This window comes from Hemicordylus capensis, chromosome 2 (genome assembly GCF_027244095.1).
Source record: "Hemicordylus capensis ecotype Gifberg chromosome 2, rHemCap1.1.pri, whole genome shotgun sequence".
NCBI classification, from domain to species: domain Eukaryota; kingdom Metazoa; phylum Chordata; class Lepidosauria; order Squamata; family Cordylidae; genus Hemicordylus; species Hemicordylus capensis.
In genome coordinates, this window is record NC_069658.1 from 243274939 (window position 1) to 243295677 (window position 20739).

The 20739-nt window shown below is 47.7% G+C and overlaps 1 long non-coding RNA gene and 1 pseudogene across 1 annotated transcript; one reads left to right on the top strand and one right to left on the bottom strand.

The window, feature by feature from the left end:
* Window positions 1-20739, bottom strand: part of LOC128343905 (zinc finger protein 850-like) — a 43624-nt pseudogene that overhangs the window by 15288 nt on the left and 7597 nt on the right.
* Window positions 6934-12600, top strand: LOC128347603 (uncharacterized). The gene is made up of 2 exons (XR_008317602.1): window positions 6934-7121; window positions 11633-12600. It is a non-coding gene; the product is annotated as an uncharacterized LOC128347603 (long non-coding RNA).

Here is a 20739-nt window from a genome sequence, read left to right on the forward strand (position 1 = left end):
GTGTCTACACCTACAAAGATTAGAATCATTTAGACAGTGGTTTTTCCCATGAGACTCTAGGGATGCGAAAGCTGGACTCTGAAGAAGCAAAATAGAAAAAGCATTGATGCTTTTGAACTTTGGTGCTGGAGAAGACTTTTGAGGATACCATGGACAGCCAGGAAAACAAACAAATGGATCCTAGAACTAATCAATCCAGAATTTTCACTTGAGGCACAAATGACCAGGCTCAAACTATCATACTTTGGACACATTATGCTGAGCTCCAGCTCCCTTGAGAAGTCCATAATGCTGGGGAAAGTTGATGGAAAGAAAAGAAGAGGACCAACAGCAAGGTGGATGGACTCGATCAAGACAGCAATGAATGCACCACTGAGAGACCTTAAAAGCCAAACTGAAGACAGATCATCCTGGAGAGAATCTATCTATGTGGTTGCTAAGAGTTAACACTGACTTGATGGCACTTATCAATTAATTAATCCAACTACATCTGGGAATCCCAGTTAGAGGGAACACTGGTCTTACCTTGAGGGCCACGGAACAGAGCCTTCAGTCTAATGCCACATCCTTCCCTTTGGTTTGACCCTAACAACTCCCACCATACTCCTCCTCCTCTGGGTCTTCCCTACAGCCCCCTCCCACCACAGCTACATTGCTTCACTCTCTTTCCTTTTCAGCATTCCCCACCCAGACCGCCCTCTCCTTTATGCCTCCCTTTCAGGGGGAATTGTAGTGCTGTGGTTTATCCATACAAGTCTGAGGAAGACAATGGTGAGCTTTGGACCAAAGCTTGGACTCATGAATGTTCTTTAGCTGTTTGCCCCTCCACAAAGCAACCAACAGGCATAGCTTGAAACTGAACTGGATCAACCCAAGCGAGCCCCTGAAGAAGAGGGAAGCAACTCTCAGCTGGGAAACACGGGATGGCATCATGGGATGAGCATCTTCCTATGGGCTGAAAGGGACCGGGTGGGTGTTTGAGATAGATCCAACTTGCTCCTCTAAACTTGCCTCTCCCCCACTCCCTCAGTAGCCACCTTACTAGCCACACAATTGTTGAGTACCGAGAAACGCCTCTGAGAAGCAACGGGGGGAGGGAGACTTGCTCCTCTAAGCTTAGCGCCCCTCCCCATCAGGCTTACTCGCCTGCCTTCCCCCCTCCCTTCTCTACCTCGATCTGTCGCTCGACCACCTGGCATTCCCCCCAACCAACCTTCGCTTGTGGCCATCCCGGCCCCCTCCCCGCAAATGCACACGGGACTCAACAGACCCGCACAAGGGGCGAGAAAACAGGGGGTCACTGATCCCGCTCCCGACATGCCTGGAAGCTCCAGCTAGTTCACGCAGCCACGTGCAGGAGACACAGGAATGTGGGGAGTCTGGGCTCCGTCCCTCGGGCATCCAGGCCAACGAAGTTCACCCAACAAGACGGTGGGAGATGCTTTTGCTCTGCAAGAGATCCGATCCGCGCCGCCCGCTCGCCCGCACGAAGGAGGAAGAAGGTAGAGAGTCTTTTCACTGTCTACATCAGAGCTGCAAAAGTCGCAGCCGGTGGAGCCCCTCCGAGAAGCGGCGAGCAAGGGAAGGAGCAAGCCGTTTGCACAGGCGCCGGGAAGAGGAAGGAGTGGGACCCCCCAAGGCACGTGAGGCAGACTCACCAGATCACCCTCGGTGGGGAAGAAAAGGGCCACTTCTTTGCCCCTCCGCAAGCAGTGCGGAAGCTCCAGCTCCTCCCTCAGGAAGCTTCGTGCAGCTCCCGGCAGACAGAGGCACCAGTGAGCTCTTCGCTCGCTCCGGGCACCGACCGGCAGCTCCTCTCCAAGGAAACGCACCAGCCGAGATGAGGCGCTCCCTTTGCCTGGCCTGACTTCCTGCCCAGGCCCCTCCTCTTCCCTCCTTCCTTCGTTCTCCTCTAGACGGGAGTGTGAGCATCGGAAGAGAGGATGCTGCGGCTCTCTCCTGCTGCCGCCCCGCAAATGGCGGCTGTCTAATGGGAACCGATGGGAACTAATGGGAACTCTGGGGGTACATGCGGTGTGCTCTGCGCTGCTGCGCCTGCAGCACATCATCCCATTCCTGGCATGGAGGAACACACCAAAACAAGGTCCAGGAGGAGAAACGAGGATCCTAGAACTTGGCGTCTTTCTGAGTGGCCACAAATCAAAAGATCCGCTGAAGGCAGCAAGAAGAGACACCCCGTGTAGGCGGGGGAGACCCGGACCCTAAAAACATTCCAAGTCCACCTGCATTTAAACCATGGTCATTGTATAAGCGGTTATTAACAACAACAACAACAAATATTTATATACCGCTTTTCAACAAATGTTTCCAAAGCGGTTTACATAGAGAAACATTAAAGATTACACTAAACAAAGCAAACTCTTGCCGCAGGTTTCCTTCATTTCTCACCTGTCAATTCTATTTATTTGGAATACTTGGGTGTGGTTATTCAGGTGAAATGCTCCTAATGTCCCTCTCCTGTTCAAAGGACCCGGTAGGGGAGAAACGTGTGATTTGTTTGCTCCGGGGTCAGGGAGATACAGCCGCCCTCCCACCTCCTGAACTATGCAGGGGGTCTGCAAATAGCGGCGATCTAATGGGAACGGAAAGGGAATGGTGCGTCTCGTGCGTGTGCACAACCCGGACTTCTCTCCGAGGCAAGGAAGAAAACAGAACAAGGTCCAGTGGAAAAGATCCCACGCTCTGCCAAGATCACAGAACCAAACAGCAACAGTGACTCCTTAGCGGTTCCAGGTCCAGGATTCTGCGCGGAAGGTTCCCAGGTTCAATGATCCCTGGGCATTTGGGAGGAGGGCTGAGAAAGAAGGTCCATGCCGGAAGACGTGGGAGCGATGCTGCCAGTCAGTGAGTGCTGTAGAATAGACCATGGGTTCCGAAGCAGAAGTCCTCCAGATGTTGCTGAACTACAACTCCCATCATCACCATCCAAAATAATTGTGGCTGGGAATGATGAGAGTTCATTGAGTTGCAGTTCATCTGGAGGACTAGAGGTTGAGAATCCCTGCTGTAGTCAATAAAGATGAATCATGGGTCTGACTGATGATAAAACTGATGTGCATATTCACTTGGAGCATCCATGGATGGGATAGGCAGGCTTGGCTCTCCAGCTCTAGAGGCCAGCAGGGAAACCTTTGCAGATCCCCGCCACAGCCTTTAGGAAGCCCCCTGAAGGGGCTACAGGTATTTTATTTTTTTAAAAAATAATAATATATATAAGTCACTGTACACATATTTAGTTTTTGGCACTATGTACAGAGAATCAGGGCTTGTGAATACTGAGCTGAAGCTTATGAGCTAGGATTGTATTCATTTGCTCTTACTTCACTTCTTGTGATAAGTGAGTTAAATGGGATGTCTTAATAATATGGCTATTAATGGTGAGTTTGTCTTTGAATCAGTGTGAAATCCTTAGTATTAAGGCCCACTGGGAGTTTCTTGTTCTCCTTCTCTCATTTTAACTGTCTTTCTGAAATACTAGAATATATTCCAAGCAGTGTCACAGTTTACTCTGCATATCCTTTAATTATATTCAGAGTATCTGGGAAAAGTCAAATTCTCCATTTATTTTTAAAACTTATGTAATAGTGATGCTACAATGCAGAGTAGAGAATTAGACAGGCACTTCTGTTTAGTTTTCCAAGTACACCTCCACATAGTATTTGGGTATTTCACGAGCCCCACCATACTGAAATTTGTAGTGTTCCAGCATTTTTTGGTCTGGCTAAGTCCACTGCTAAATATTTTTTGAAATATTAAAAGATTAACGAGCCTGACTTGTATTTTTCAGCTGATATTATGGTAAAGTCATCTGAAAGATGGATGTCAGATGTTTGGATGGAGGCGCAATTTCAGTGCTTGCCCTAGGCACTATTTTCCCTAGATACGCTTCTGCTGGCCCAGAGTCACCCAGCATGTCTCATAGCTGAATGGGGATTTGAACTCGGGTCACCCCAGTCCTAGTCCAGCACTCTAACCACTACATGACGTTGGCTAATGACCACTAGGGGCATTGGGAGCAGAGATAGTGAGGAAGGGTCTCCTTACCTGTCCCTGCTTTATCTCTATTCTGTGACCCTTGATAGGACTCCTCAGGCATTTCCTGTGTAAGTCAGATTCCCTTCCTTTCCTCTTAGAGAGCAGATGGAAACATCTCTCTCTCTCTCTCCCTACCTATTCATTATGTAGTTCTATAGATTAGGGTTATGTCTTTCCTATCCAAAGTGTACTTCACCAATAAATCTACTTAGTATTTCGTTCTGCAAGAATCTCTAAATAGCTGCAACAACTAAACTCTGCATTCTATTCTGTAACTGGAGTGGGTAGCTTCTTTAGTGCAATGGCTTTCAGGTGGGCTATGGGGTGGAGACTGCCTTGGTCAGCCTGATGGATGATCTGCAATTGGGAATTGACAGAGGAAGTGTGACTCTGTTGGTCCTTTTGGACCTCTTGGCGGCTTTCGATATTATCAACCATAGTATCCTTCTGGATTGTCTGAGGGGGTTGGGAGTGGGAGGCACTGCTTTGCCGTGGTTCCGCTCCTAGCTCTTGGGCCGGTTCCAGATGGTGTCCCTTGGAGACTGCTCTTCTTCAAAATCTGAACTTTTGTATGGTGTCCCTCAGGGCTCCGTATCGTCTCCAATGTTGTTTAACATCTAGATGAAACTGCTGGGAGAGATTACCAGGAGATTTGGTGCTGGGTGCTATCAGTATGCTGATGACACCCAAATCTATTTCTCCATGTCAGCATCATCAGGAGAGGGCATAACCTCCCTAAATGCCTGCCTGGAGGTGGTGATGGGCTGGATGAGCGATAACAAAGACGGAATTCAGGTAAGACGGAGGTACTCATTGTGCGGGGTCAAAACTCGAGAGACAATTTTGATCTGCCTGTGTGGATGGGGTCACACTTCCCCAGAAGGAACAGGTATGCAGTCTAGGGATGCTTCCGGATCCAAGTCTCTCCCTGGTGTCCCAGGTTGAGGCAGTGGCCAGAAGTGCCTTCTATCAGCTTTGGCTGATACGCCAGCTGCATCCGTTTCTTGAGATGAACAACCTCAAAACAGTGGTACATCTGCTGGTAACCTCCAGACTGGATTACTGCAATGCACTCTATATGGGGCTGTCCTTGTATGTAGCTGGGAAACACGGGATGATAACATGGGGTGAGCAGCTTCCTATGGGGTGAAAGGGACAGGGTGGGCATTTGAGATAGATCAAACCTGCTCCTCTAAACTTGCCTCTCCCCCACCCCCTCAGTAGCCAACTTACTAGCCACAGAATTGTTGAGTACCAAGCAACTCCTCTGAGAAGTGTGTGTGGGGGGTCAAACTTGCTCCTCTAAGCTTAGCTCCGCCTCCCCATCAGCCTTACTCATCTGCCTTTCCCTTCTCCCTTTTCTACTTTGATTTCTCACTCACTCTGGTCACTTGACCACCTGCTATCCCCCCTGTTGGAAGCCAGGGATTTTCCCTGTGTTTATTTTACTTCCTTAGGTAATTTACAAGCCAGGCTCAAGTGGTCAGAGATTCAAAGAAAAGCTCTATTAAAAGTTGCTAGCAACAAAAGCCTTCGAGTGTGGATTCATTGTTTGTCATTGAAAATGAATCCACTCTCAGTTGCTACCAGATAATCTACACTCAGAACATCTCAGAAACAACAAAACCCAGTAACCCATGGGCTTGTGGGTATGGGAGTTGTTGGCACCCTATGTGAACTACACCACTACTCGCTCTGGGCCACTCCAGTGCCCCCCAAGTGGAGTTATGGGGCTGCTGAAACCCCCATTATTCCCTATGGGGGAAAGCTTAAAGACGTGCAAACTTCAGAAATTCTTTTAAGATCAGCCCTTTGCTCAATTCCTTTGAAATCTGGATGGTAGCAGGCACCCATTGGGGCACTAATGCCTGACCCACTCTTCTGCTCTCAAAACCCCCTTTCTGCCCCGAATCTGCCCCAAAGTCATGCCAACTTCAAAAATTCTTTAAAAATCAGCCCTTTGCCCAATTTCTTTGAAATCTAGGTGGTAGCTTCCTTGCACCCACTGGGCATTACCAACCACCACAACCCACCCTGGGCCACCCTGGTGCCACCCCACCCCACCGGGGAGTTATCACAAAGGTTGCTGAAATCCCCGTTATTCCATATGGGAAAAAGCTTAAAGATGCGTAAACTTCAAACATTCTTTAAAAATCACCCCTTTGCCCAATTTCTTTGAAATTTAGGTGGTAGCTTCCACCCATTGGGCACTACCACCACCCCATTCCTTTGGGCCCAGGACCCTTTTTAAAAATTAAAATTGATTCAGATTCAGAAAATTCAGATACAAATTGAATCTGTGGTGATTTGGGGGGATCAGATTCAGACCCAAAACAAATCGGGGGTGTTTTGATTTGGGTACAAATCGAAACAAAAAAATTGATTCATGCACATCCCTACTCCCTTCAAGGATGGAAGATTTTCATCACCCCCATGAAGGGGTCCATTCCGAGTTTTGGAGCTCACTCAGCAAAAGCTCCAGGAAGAAGGGCTGCCAGTTAAGAATAAGGATAGGACCCTGGAGCTTCTTCAGCTAACAAGGCACTGAAATGAACAGAATCCGCTCAAAGGGCAAAGTCCTCTAGGAATAAGGGGGAGTGGAATTTCCTTTCTGCCCTGCAAAATCAAGTGCTGAGAGGAGGGTGCAAGCCTTCCATTGCATTGCCCTCAAGAGGGCAAGACAGGTGACTACCTCTCTAGGTTCCCCTGCCTCCACCACTCCTGCCCTGCCCTCATACTCTTAGCTTCAACATCCAAATTTGATCTGTTTAAAACACACACACACCCTTGACTCTGAGTCGCCCTAGTGGTTGCTGGGCTGGGTCCAGGGTGGGGTTTTCCCTCCCTGGGACTACCTCCCTTTAAAAGCCACTAGGCTGAAGCCCAGCTGGCCAGCATTCACTTCCCAGTCAGAGCCTCAGCACAGAACTCACCACAAGACAGGAGAACATCTGATGATGGAGACCTCACGCAGGGATGTTCCTTCCTACCTTGCTCTCTCCATTTTCAATTTGCTTTGTTGCTGCTTTCCAGTTGGAGTTGCTGCTTTGGTTTATTCCCTTCAGGTGAGTCTGTGGGGCTTCTTTTGTTGTCTCTGGACACTGTTTGTCTCTTCTGCAATGCATTTGTAAGTGGGAGGGGGTGCGGGTTGCATGCACACACCTGGGCAGGATGAAGAATGTGCCATGCTTTTTTCCACCAGCCACGTCAGAATCTTTTCCAGTGGGAAACCTTTGGTGTAGATGTGGGTATGTCAACTGGTGAAGTTTAATGGACGGAAAAGCTGTGTGTGTGGTATGCAAAGGTATGTGAGTGAGAGGGTTTGCTATGAAAGCCTGCCTGTAGCAATTGTTTTTCTTCAGCTTCTTAAGAAACAAAGAGCTTTTACAAACAGTAACAATTTCTCTTTGTTTGGTTGATGTTTAGCATCTGTTGGCTGCTGTCCAATCTGCAAAAGAAATGCAATGAATACGTAGTACATACAAAGCTGCCTTCTACTGAGTCAGGCCACTGGTCCAGCTAGCTCGGGATTGTTTACACAGACTGGCAGTGGCTTTTCCAAGGTTACAGACAGGAGTCTCTCTCAGCCTTATCTGGAGATGCCAGGGAGGGAACTTGCAACCTCAAGCATGCAGATGCTCTTCCCAGATTGGCCCCATCCCGTAAGGGGAATATCTTACGATGCTCACATGTAGTCTCACATTCAAATGCTAACCATGGCAGACCCTGCTTAGCACAGAGGTCTTAGCTTCCATAGACAGGACTAGCTCTCCTCCTATAGACTTCTACGGTACTCTGTCAATCACTGAGGAAGACCTGGGCTCCTTTGTGCAAACAACATCGTGAGATCTATATCTGCTAAGGTGTGCCCACGGTAGGCAGGGGGCTGGATGAGGGAGAGAGAAAACAAACTCCAACAGCAACACCCCCCTTTCATTACCTCTCAAGCTCCACGAGTACCCTCTACACATCTGCACCACCCAATTCTTTCTGTTGAAGATGTCAACTGGCAAAATCTAATGTCATGAAAAGGAGTGTGGTAGGGGGGAAAGCAGTCACGACACGCTGAGGTTCATAGCAAGCCTTCTCATTATCACATACCTTTTCATAGCAGCACCACCACTGGTGGGAGTGAGAAGGCTTGCGATGGAAGTCTGCGTGTCGTGATTGTTTCCTACTAAGCTAAAGAGAAAACAAAGACAAGTCAAGATTCAAAAAGCAATGTATAGACACTCAGTGGTGGAGCCAGCTGAATGGCGGCTTATGTTCCGCCCTGCTAGTGACGTCCAGCGTGCATGATGTTGCTGCCTGGAAAAGAGAGGGGAAGGACTGGGGTGGGCCTTCTGCCAATCAGGCCACACCCCCTTTGCACATGACATCATGCGCAACAGGGGCTCCAGTGGCCCTTTTGATTGGTGGCCCAGGTTCTTTGAACTGGTCTTATGGTAGCAAGGATGACTTGTCCCCTTAGCTAAGCAGGGTCTGCCCTGGTTGCATATGAATGGGAGACTAGAAGTGTGAGCACTGTAAGGTATTCCCCTCAGGGGATGGCAGCTTCCTATATTCTTAACCCATTTGCTCAATGGTGGCTCTGCCCCAAGACGACGACTCCTGAAAAGATCCAAATAAACTCGAGGGTGATTTTGTGGCTTTGGAGATATTTTCTCTCAGGCTTGTTCTTTCTTTCTGCAAACCTTAAGGCAGAGGGGTTGGGGTGACCACAGAGCCCTGTGGTTGTCTTTGGTAGAATACAGGAGGGGTTGACCATTGCCTCCTCCCATGCAGTATGAGAGGATGCCTTTCAGCATCTTCCTATATCGCTGCTGCCCAATAAAGGTGTTTCCCATAGTCTGGGAAACATACCAGCGGGGATTTGAACCGGCATCCTCTGGCTTGCTAAGTCAAGTCATTCCCCGCTGCCCTTGTAGAAGCCCAAAGAGCTTCAGCTTCCCCTGGTGGGCCAGAACAGGGAAAGAAGATGGAGGGCAAATACACACCATACAAACGGTTGAAGGTGATTCTAGCTTCCTCGTTAGAAAACTGGAGATCCAACCCAAAACTGGATCCCTAGAAGCTGTTGGACTACAACTCCCATCACCCCCAGCTACAATGGCTTTTGAGAGTCGTAGTCCAACATCTAGAGGTCTAATTTTGAGAAAACTTGTTTTAAGCTCCCTGGCCCATTTAATTAAATCTAGATGGATTCATCATATCACAACTCTTTCCCTTTGATTCTGCACTGTTAATGAATCCATCTAGATTCATCAATCAGGCCTGCTCAACTTAGGGCCCCCCCCAACTGTTTTGGGACTACAACTCCCAGAATCCCCAGCCACATTGGCCAATAGCCAGGGCTTATGGGAGTTGTAGGCCAACATCTGCAGAAGGGCCGAAGTTGAGGAGCCCTGAATTTTCTAGATCCATCCATTTATTCTCAAATGGGCTAGGGAGCTAGCATAAATCCTTTGCTCCTGTCAGTTATCAACCTATTTGCTGCCTCTGTGTGTTGCCTAAGCACCCTCCCCCGCCCTTTTTTTTTTTTAACAAGTCTGCATAACGTTTCTAACTTCAAGATATTGAAAGCACATTAGTGGCTTTTCCTTCCATTGTGTCTGATACTTCCTGATATGAAACTATGTTGCTTGCCATAATGGCTCATCCTAACAGACTACGGGGCACCACCGCTTCCTCTGCTTCCCAGCTTGGGTTGCTCCTCTCGTGCCCTGTCCAGGATCTGCACTGCCTTCAGGCTGGCCATTTGTCAGGCAGAGCTGCACGATTAAATGCACAGCTCTACCTGATGAATGTCCAGCCTGCTGGCAGCCTGGCTCTTGAATGGAGCAGGGGAGAGAGAGAAGCCACTCAGCTGCCTGCTTTGACGCCCCCCACCCCCGCACCCACACACACTTTGTTAAATGAGCCGCTGCTGGTGGCTTGTGTTCCACACTATGAGACTTGGTCAACCTGGTATTTATTCGATTCGGGGACATCTCCCAATTGAACCAATTCTGGTATGGCATTTTGCAATGAATCAATGTTTCATTGCAAAATATTGAAGTTGCAGGGGTGTGTGTGTGTGTAGATTTGGACTTTGGCTTTCAGTAAGTACCATGCAGCCAACTGATCAGCACTTGTTGTTCGATACTTTAATTGTCAGTTGATTTTCTGTCCATATCCTTTACCTTGAAGGAATCTTCCCGGTGTATTCCCAGCAGATGTGTGGAATGAGGGGAAAATGTCTTTTCTGAAAGCTGCTTTGTAATTACTTTGTTCTCATGGAATGGGAAAGTGTCTTTGCAATCCAGTGCCTTTGTAATTGTTCCATTCTCCATTTTCTGAGATAGAAACTGCTCGAAGTTTTAGGGCGATGGTTCAGCCGCAAAGAGTGTGAGACAGAACTCAGGTTTGCACTGGTCAAGAAATGGTTAATAGGGTTTGTAAGTTGCCTTGCCAAATTGCAAGTTGTAAAACCATAAATTTGCTGACAGGCTAGAATGTGAGAAGAGGCCCCCCTTTCCTTGTATCTCCTGATAGCAAAAGCCTGCAAAAGTTACACCTTCAAGGATAAGGGAGGACAGCTTGCTTATCGACATGTAGAGTAGAAATGCTTCATTGTACTAGAGGAATGTTTGTCTAATTAGCAATGATTATAATATTTGTAATATGATGGACAATGATGCTAACCAATGAAATGATTGGTCCCTCGGGGCTGAATGTTGATGCCCAGCTATGTAATTATGCCAAAGTATAATTACCTAAAACAAAGGCAGCTGCGCGGAACTCTCTGAATAGCCACGAGGCACAGAGAAGTCTGCCGCTAGCGCTGGCTGTAAAAACAATAAAAGGTGATTTCGCTTCTTTCAATCATCCTTGTCGTCTGGTTTATGGGTCTGGGCAACTCCCAGGTAACATATGTAGTTGCAAGCTTTGAGACTTATAATTCTACATTATAAGAGAGGCCCAATTAGGAGGCCATCCTGTTTTTAAAGAAAACCTCTTTGGAGCCTCTTAGTCGTTTCTTTTCAGCAAGTGTAAACATGGGGGCTGGGGGCAGTTTATTAAGAAGCTTAGTCTTGCATGCAAAAGGAAGGTTGATGAAGTAATACCTCATGCAAAAAACCATTTGGATAAAAGCTATTCTCACTTATGTTCTGTAAAGGGCCATGAACTCTGGTGTAGCAACAATACACCAGGGGAGCCAGAAACTCTCATTAAACTAGATGTTTACTGCATGCTTAGCAGATGAGTGCCTTGTTGTTTTGTAAACAGTGGTCAGACTGAGACTGAATCTGGATTGAGACCATGTTGGGGAGAGGGGGGTTACTCTCCCCGCCACCAACCTTGATCCAGATCAGATCCTTATCCGCCTGCTATTGACCTGGGATTGGAAGCTCCCTTTGGTGGTTGGTTTTATCCAGCTTCCATGGCTTCCTTCAACAAGTCTTCTTAGGGCCTCAACATCTCATCTGCTTGCTGCAATGCCCCCTGAAGCCCAGCATGCTTGCAACTTCAGTGGTGTTTGACCCTCTAATCCCAATTCATAGTGAACTCCAACTTTTCCATTTCCCTCATCCAGGTGCAGAATGTCGCAAGCGTAGGAGACCTGGATCAGGCATACAAATATTCCCGCACTGCCCGTTTGCTGAATATTGCCGGGATTGTCACTGGAGTAATTGCTTTAATCATTGTGATTGTGATTTATTTTGTTGTCCTAAATAAACGCCAATGAGAGGTGGTTACCCGCATTCCCAGAGCATGCTACTGCAGTGGCCCATCTGGCATATTCTGACATGAGCAACAAGAGCTACCCACCAGGAAGAAGACCACATCAAAGTTACCTTGAAAAGAAGTCCTTGTGGCGGGGGGAGGTGCACACTCTTGTATTATTGCTTACCGGCTAATACCTTTCCCTTGAATACAATGTCTGTACATGCCACACTCCGTCTGCACATGCCACACTTTTAAATTCTCATCTCGGAGAGACCATATTACTCCCGTATTGAAGGAGCTACACTGGCTGCCAATATGGCCGATATGGGCAAAATACAAGGTGTTGGTTATAACCTATCAGGCCCTAAACAGCTTGGGCCCTGGGTATTTACGAGAACGTCTTCTTCATCATGAATACCACCACCCATTGAGATCATCAGGAGAGGTCTGTCTGCAGTTGCCACTGGCTACTCAGGGACAGGCCTTCTCCTTTGCTTCCCCAAGGCTTTGGAATGTGCTTCCTAGTGAAATAAGAGCCTCCCCATCTCTGACAGCTTTTTAAAAGTCTTTAAAGACACATCTGTTCACCCAGGCTTTTAATTAATATTGTCTTAATGTTTTTAATGCTGTTTAAAAATATTATTTAACAATTTTAAATTGTAATATTATAAATTTTTTATTTTTGTTTTAACTAACGTTTTACTTTTTCTGTTATTATTTTGTTGTAAACTGCCCAGAGACGTAAGTTTTGGGGAGTATAAAAATATGTTAAATAATAATAAATTATCAGTGTAATAAGCTTTATGCTAATAAAACCAAAATGCTGTATGTGGATCTCGCAGTATGTTAATTATCCTGTCCATGGGATTATATCACACATTTGGATTCCATCACTTACACATGGATGTCTTTTAAAATTGGTTTTTAATTTCAAACAGGTGCCCCCCCTGCCGCCGCCCAGGATATTTCACAGCTTCATTGTGTGTTAACAAGCATGTTGCACAATTGCAGTTCACTAAGGGTGCAGACAGATGGAGTATATACTGTAGCTGAAATGGTGTGTCTTCTGTGGATCTGCACACAGTCCCTTTTAGAACAGACATACAAATTTCTGAACTGCATCAAGTTCAGGAGAAGCTGTTTGTTCCTTTTCCCAGGTGCTGAGTGGCTGGCCCTTGTAACAGTGATGATTCTGCCTCCGTCCCGGAATCCCAGCCTTATGCACACATAACCATCCCGAGTGCACATATGCGTAGTATGGAGATGCATGCGTGCACATATTTGTGAACACTTTCTTGTGCTAATAATTGGTGATGTCACGGGCTTGCGACGATCTATTTCACCTGCGCAGGTGCACTGGAACACCTCGCAATTATCAAGAGCTGCTGGGCTAGACGGACAGGCACAGCAGTCGCTCTGTCTGCCACCAGGGTGGTGAGGCCTGCTTACTCACCCAGTCACTCTCATCTTAACCCACCTTGCAGTCTTGTTGTGAAGCTAAATGGGAAATGGAACTCTAGAGTTGGAAGGGACCTTGGAGATTGTCTAGTCCGACCTGAGCATCTCTTCCTGCTCAGGAGTAAGACCCCAATCAGATCTTATGAATCTGAGCATGCTCAGTCTTTAGATCAGGACTGGCTCTAGGGTCCTTGGTGAAGTTTGATTTGGGCTCCCCCCACCCTCTAAGCATAGAACCCCAGTTTTAACTTAAGCCTTGCAAGCTGCTCATTTGCCAGGTTGAACGACCAGCGCATGTTGGGTTGGAAATACAGTGGGAGTGGAGAAAGAGTTGAGGAGCTTGGAGCCCACCCAATACCAACCCTTCCTTTATTGCTGTTGCCTCTCTCCTCTCCTCAGGGCCAACCAAACTGTCTTCCTGAAAAACAGCTTTTAATGGCCATGTGAGAAGCTTCCCGGCACAACCAACCAGGCCAGACACAGCCAACACAATTGCCGCATGCACCCAGGGGCACACCAAGGTCATTTGGGTTCCCGGACCGCCCAGCCGTGAGGCCGCGTTAAAAACAACCACCACACACTACCGCAGCCAAGGGGTGGCTGCAGGTTGGGGGAGTGGAACAGGCCTCCTCCCTTCTTCCCGCCTCCCCTGGCGGTGGTGGGGCGGGAGCAGGAGCGACGCTGTGCCCATCCGTTCGGGCCAGCGTCTTTAAGCAACTGTGAGGCGTCCCTGCGCAGTTGAGAGATAATCACAAGCCTGTGACGTCATGGGCTTATCTCCTCTGTGCAGGCAAGCCTTGCATTTGCTTAGAGACACTGGCCCGAATGGATGGCGTCTCTCCTGCTCTCACCTCACTGCTGCTGGGGGATGGGGGAGTAGGGCTGCTCTGCTCCCCCCCCCCGTAGCCACCCCTCGGCCGTGGTAAGAGTTTTTTAAACTTTTAAAAAAGCAGTGCTTTGGTGGAACGGGCGCAGGGTGGTTGCCGGAGGCCTCTGGCCATGGCTATTTGGAGGCTCCCCCGGACCCTGGAAGACTAGACCGGGTCCCCAAGGTTCGGGGGTTAGTGCGCCTCTGCATGCACCACTAGCTTCCTGTTTGTGGGGAGGAGGAAAACAAGCCAGAGGTGGGTCCTGCCCACTTGACTCCCCCCAGGGAGAATTGGTGACCTAGGCAGCAACCTAGGTCTGATGTGGATGGGCCGGGCTGGTCTGCATTTGGATGGGGGACTATATGTGAACGCTGTAAGATATTCCCTTCAGGGGATGGTGCCACTCAGTGGAAGAGTAGCTGCAGGCTTGCCTGCGGAAGGTCTCAGATTCACTTCCTGGCATCTTCAGGTAGGGCTGGGAGAGACTCTGGAATCAAAGTCTGTGAATGGGATGCTGGGTGCAGCAATACCTGGAAACTGTAATTCCTCTCCGTGCTTTCTGAAACACTGTAAGAACTGACTTACAGCAGGGTTTTGCCAACTTGGGTCCCCAGATGTTGTTGGCCTACAACAAACCCTAACTCTCAATTAAAACAAACACACACACACGTTTAGTTAAAAGTTGATTGGCTGATAAAAATTTTGGAATATGCGGAGATGGCAAAACTTACAACATTGATGAGAGACCAAAACTTAGAATGTTTCAAAGAAGATTGGAAACCGTTTTTGTTGTATTTAAAGAACTATTTTCCTAACATGGACTTTACAGCAGGGTTTGAAATTTAGTAAAAATTGCAGGTTGGGTAGACTAACTGTGTTTGTAAGGGTTTAAATTTATGTTTTGAATTATTATTATAGCAACGGTAAATTTTATAGCTGATGATTCACGAAGAGATGTGTGCGGGAAGTCCACTTTTGTTTATTTGTTAATGATAATATTACTATTGTTAAAATAAATAAAAATTGAATTTGGGAAGAAAAAAAACAATGTTTAGTTAAAAGTTGTTTGCATTTATGTATGTGGGTTGGTCTAGGGCAGAGCTGCTCAATTTCAGCCCTCCTGTTGGTGTTGGCCTACAACTCCCATACTCCCGTTCGGGTTAGAGCTAGGCTGGTGCTGCATTTGCAGTGTGGCCAGGAGTGGCTCAGAAGAGCCACTCCTAGCCGCGCTGCGAATGCAGTGCTGGCCATTTAATTCCCGAGTGGGGCCGCGTGGCCCGGCTCGGGAGCTAAAACAGTTTGATGTCCAACGCGGTGGGGGGTGTCGGGGCCACGAGGGGCGGCTCCTGAGGGGCGGTGGCCCGGGTTCTTTGAACCCATTCACCCAATGGTGGCTCCGCCCCTGGGACTACACTCACAGCCACTAGCAGAAGATGATAAAGGTTTGTTTGATTGTTCTGTCCCAAGAGTGCCCTGAGGAAGCAGCCGGCTGAAAAGCTGCTGGGGAAATGGGAGGCCATAGCCTGGAGGCTGGAGACAGCAGGAAGATCTCTGCCTGTGAGTAGTAAGGAAAGGACCAGTTCAGTTAGACACGTGAGAGAAGTTATTTTCTTTGATGGTGTTGCTTGAATCAGAGTAGCCTGGTTAATTTTTTTTAAAAAAAATCTCTTTCTTACAATCTGCTCTGTGAAAAGATAATGGTTCTTATTGTCTACCTATTTCTTTTTTCTAATAAACCCTTGTTAGTGAAGTGTGCTGCTCTTCATTTTGGGTCTGCCTTAGTCACATGGCTCCGGAGGCTTAGAAATGCTGAGCCCCTTTTAGGGAGGGTTTTGCCATGTATACGCGCGCGCACACACACACTCCACCAAGAAATCTTATATGGAGTGGTTTGTTCCACATTAAAATAAAGTGGGTGGTGTCAGGCAACTGTGGATCTCTTACAGTCAAGGACTCATCCCAGTGAACTCCCACCCACTGGCTCTAGTAGGAGCTATGACAAAAAGTCAAGACTGACATTTTTAAGCTGAGCCTGGAAAATGATTGGCAAGCAGTGCAGACGGTAGAACTTGAGGAATGTGGTGCTCCTGTCTGTCCTCTCCCCACAACGGTCTGGCAGTTGCTGTCCAGATCAACTGTGTTTTCTGAGCAGTCTTCAAAGGCAAGCCCCGCATAAGCCCATTACCAGAATCAAAACTGGAAGTCATCAGGCCGTGAATCAGGGGCGTACCGTTCATTAGGCAAGGGGAGACAGTTGTCTCCTGGCCCGGCTGCCTCAAGGGGCCCCCCAGGAGACCCCTCGCTTCTGCTCTACTGGCACAGGCGGCCGCCCTCGGACGGCAAGACTCTGCTGTGCTGCTGGCAGGCAAATGAATAGGAGGGAAGTATTGGCCAGCAAAGGGACCCAAGCAGCGTGAAGGGACAAAGCTCCTCCCTCTTTCCCAATCAAATCAAGAGCTTCCTTGCACCTCTATGGGGGCTGGCCAGGGCAGGCCTGGCAGAATGTGCTGGGACGCGATTTAGTGTGTGGCAATTCTGAAAAGGGGAAAAAAAGAGTCCCCGGAGCAGCAGAAGGAAAAAAAGAGTCCCCGGAGCAGCAGAAGGAAGCCGCAGCTCTGCCTCCTTCTCCCTGTTCTCTCCTTTTCATCATCTCGTGCTAGGACAGCCTAATTACTGGGGGGGGGGGGGGAAGAGTCAGCAGCAACCATCGCCAGAGAATTCTGTGGGGGGGGGAGGGCGGCAGCAGCAAAGGGAGGGAGTAGCCGTTCTATCCAACACAGGCAATGGAGCAAAGGGAATGGGAGGCTCTCCCGCGCACACCCAGGCGAGGCGAAGCCAGCGAACTAAGGCGCTCCTAGAAAAGTGTACACCAGGGTGCAACTTGACTCCTGTAAGTGCCAAATCCAAAGTAGCTCTGTGCCTTTGCCTTTAATAAGGGTATTTGCTTCTGGCAATGGACCTCCCACACACATTACTTTTCTTGTAAACAAGGCATGCCAGTGCCATTAACACTTAACACAATGTATTAGGGATGATAATGAAGGCTTCTGGGGTGGTGTTATGGTTAATCCAAGCGTGCTCATTAAACAGAAATGCTGAATTCGTTCTCGGGTTAAAGGCTTTTTCATATACCCGACCCATTAGAAGCCCCTTTGATGGGATGACATTTGTATGCAATGTTGGCAATGTTTTGACAGAAAGCGGGGAAACGCCAGTTTTGATCTGAATGCACATTCTAACCAGGGTAGGCTTGTTTGTTTATATTTCTTTTCAACATTCCCCCCCCCCAATTTTCTAAAGGACTGCTCAAAACAAACAAGTATGTGTGGATGAAAACAATGTACCACAAACATCAAATTAAAATTACACCGAAAGGGCACACAAATCAGGCTTTTTCCGCCAGTCAGGCTGGTTGCTGGGCCCCGAAGCCCTCCGCTTCCTCTTTTCTCCTTCACACGCTCACCTCCGTCCCATATGGGTGGCGGCACAGAAGAAGTCTCTGGTGGGCGCAGCAGGACTCAGGAGCCACAACAGCAGAGGCTCCTCTTCTTCTGGGCATGTCCCGCTATTCTTGCTGCTGAGTCCGGCGCTGCCACCGCCGCTGGAGTCGCAGCTCTGGGGAGCACTCATGAATGCAGAGACAGCTTCCTCTACACAGCGCAGCACCCTCTTTCAGATGGAGTTGGCACCATCCACCACCTCTGAACAGCTGGAGCCTCTGAGTTCCTCAAAAGGTGAGAACCAGAAAAACAAGCTGAAGGAGGAGGTGGGAGTCCTCGTGTGTGCGCGCGTTTGTGCCCCCAACCCTTAACTTGTTTCTACCTTCCTTAAAGGCACCGGCCTCTTCCCTAACAGCACCCATTAGGCTGCTGAGGGGATAAAAATGTTACTCTGAGCGGCAAGCTGACCCAACGCCTCTGTCCCCAAAAGTACACTTTTCCACTTGGTGTGGTTAGGGAGGTGGAATGGAGAGGGGAACAGAGAGAGCTGCTAACCCTTGGAAGGGCAGCAATATCCTTATCCTTATCTTGAAATGAAGCCTTGAGAAACTTAGTGCTTTATCATTATTTATCAATTTATTTATTCGATTTCTATACCGCCCTTCCAAAAATGGCTCAGGGCGGTTTACACAGAGAAATAAACAAGTAAGATGGCTCCCTGTCCCCAAAGGGCTCACAGTCTAAAAAGAAACACAAGACACACACCAGCAACAGTCACTGGAGATACTGTGCTGGGGGTGGATAGGGCCAGTTACTCTCCCCCTGCTCAGTAAAGAGAATCACCAAGGTAAAAGGTGCCTCTTTGCCAAGTTAGCATTACTTCATTATAAACCATTTCTTGAGTAGACTTTACCCGGGTGTAGGTCCTACTAAATTTTACTATGAGAAGTGTTTGGGTGCAGCCCTAAGGGGACTTCTTCTCAGTCCGAAAACAGAGTTACAATGTTCTTCTAAATATAGGCTTGCAGTTAATGCCAAGCAGTGAGAGATTATTATTATTAATGATTATTATTAGTTGGTTTTCAAAAGACAAAATACAATACAACTCCATACAAATATATGTGCAATGATTAAGGTTCTTCATTGATTCTGTTGCATTAGTTGGTTCTGCTGTTATTTGTACCTTGTAACTAGTTGGGATAGTTAGCAGAGACATCCGGCCAGGAGAAGGAGAGGAAGGCAGTGAGGGGCCCATTTTAAAATCTTGTTTCTGGGCCCACTCCAACCTTGGTACACACCTGCCATAAATGAAGTGTGATCTGGTTTCTAAAAGAAATGATGCAGTCAGAGCTCCAGCCACAGTTTCTTAAAAGGTCTCTAACTTGCTATGCAGGAACCAGGGCAGACGCAGGAGCACCCCAGGTTGCTGCATGGGCTCTTTTAAGGGGGTAGGGCAGCCCCATCCAAAACAGGCTGAAGATCATCAGAACCTCCATCCAGCAATACTTCTGTTTTGTTTGGATGGAGCTTCAGTTTGCTCTCCCTCATCCACTCCAGAACTAACCCCACTGCAATACTGTGACTGAAGCTCACTGCCCCCTCTTTGCAGTTCTGTGGTTTCTCCTCTCTGTGGGTTCTTTGATGTAAACTGAGGTGTTGTCTCTGACTGAAGCTCTTTTCACACTCCAAGCACTTATATGGTTCGTTCCCTGTGTGAATTCTTCGATGTGAAGCGAGAGTTGTACTGTGACTGAAGCTCTTTCCACACTCCAGGCATTGGTATGGTTTGTCCCCAGTGTGGGTTCTTTGATGGGATGTGAGAGTTGTACTGTGACTGAAACTCTTTCCACACTCCAGGCATTGATACGGTTTATCCCCAGTGTGGGTTCTTTGATGGGATGCGAGGCTTGCACTTTGACTGAAACTCTTGCCACACTCCAAGCATGTATATGGTTTCTCCCCAGTGTGGATCCTTTGATGTTTATAAAGGCTCGAGGTATCACAAAAGCTCTTGCTACAGTCTGAACATTTGTATGGTTTCTCCCCAGTGTGGATTCTTTGATGTTTCTTAAGGCTTGATGTATTACAAAAGCTCTTGCTACAGTCTAAGCATTTGTATGGCTTCTCCCCAGTGTGGATTGTTTGGTGGGATGTGAGATTTCCATTCTTACTGAAACTCTTTCCACACTCCAAACACTTGTATGGTTTCTCCCCAGTGTGGATTCTTTGATGCGATGTGAGGTTTCCACTCTTACTGAAGCTTTTGCCACACTCCAAGCATTTAAATGGTTTCTCTCCTATATGGATTTTCCAATGAGCATAAAGTCCCGCTTTGAAATTGAATGTTTCCCCACACAAAATGCACTGACTCCTTTCCGTTCCATGGTCTATATTTTCCTGGACTGGCATTTCCTGGAAGAAAGCATGATGAGAAGCAGAGGATTCATTTCGCCTCTCCAGTTTTGCTTCAGTTTCCATTATGTGCTGTCCCACCTCTTTGCATCTGGCTTTTCTGAACATCATCCAACCTGGTTCTCCCTCATTCTCCCTCCTATCACCTGCTGGAGAGAAGACAGAAAACTCTGTAAGAGCTGAAGAAAGAAACTGATCTTGAAAGCAATGAAGAAATTCAGTTAACAACTGCTGTGTGATGGAAAAGAATGGAGACAGATCCTGTTGCATATTAAGCCAACTGCAAGTGGCTTTAGTTGCCAGCTGGAGTGGTGTAGAGAGTTTGATTGGGATCATGAGGACCCACAATCAGCTCCTAGCTCAACCATCAAAGTCACTAGGGCTTCTAGGGCTAGAAACCATCTGTGTACTTCTGGGCCATGATACAGCACAGATAACAGAATTCTCAGCCAGGAGGGAAGAGCCACCTTAGAGCACCCACCCAAATCAAGCAAGGAAGCAGCCCCTGACACTCAAGACTGACCCCATTTTATGAGGCTTAGAGAAAGAAACATCAGGTAAGGACTCCCCGCTCACTGTGAAGGTGGACTCCCAATTCCTCGCAGACTGGAAGAGGAAGATTGGAATATAGCAGGAGTGCAAAGAAAGCTAAGCAAGAGTGCAAGCAATACACAAACAAGAACCCTAACCTTGCTAACTGAGCAAAGAGACCCCTTTTAAAAAAGATTATTATCTTTATTTAGCAGGGGGAGAGCAACTGGCCCTATCCATCCCCAGCACAGCATCCTTCCAGT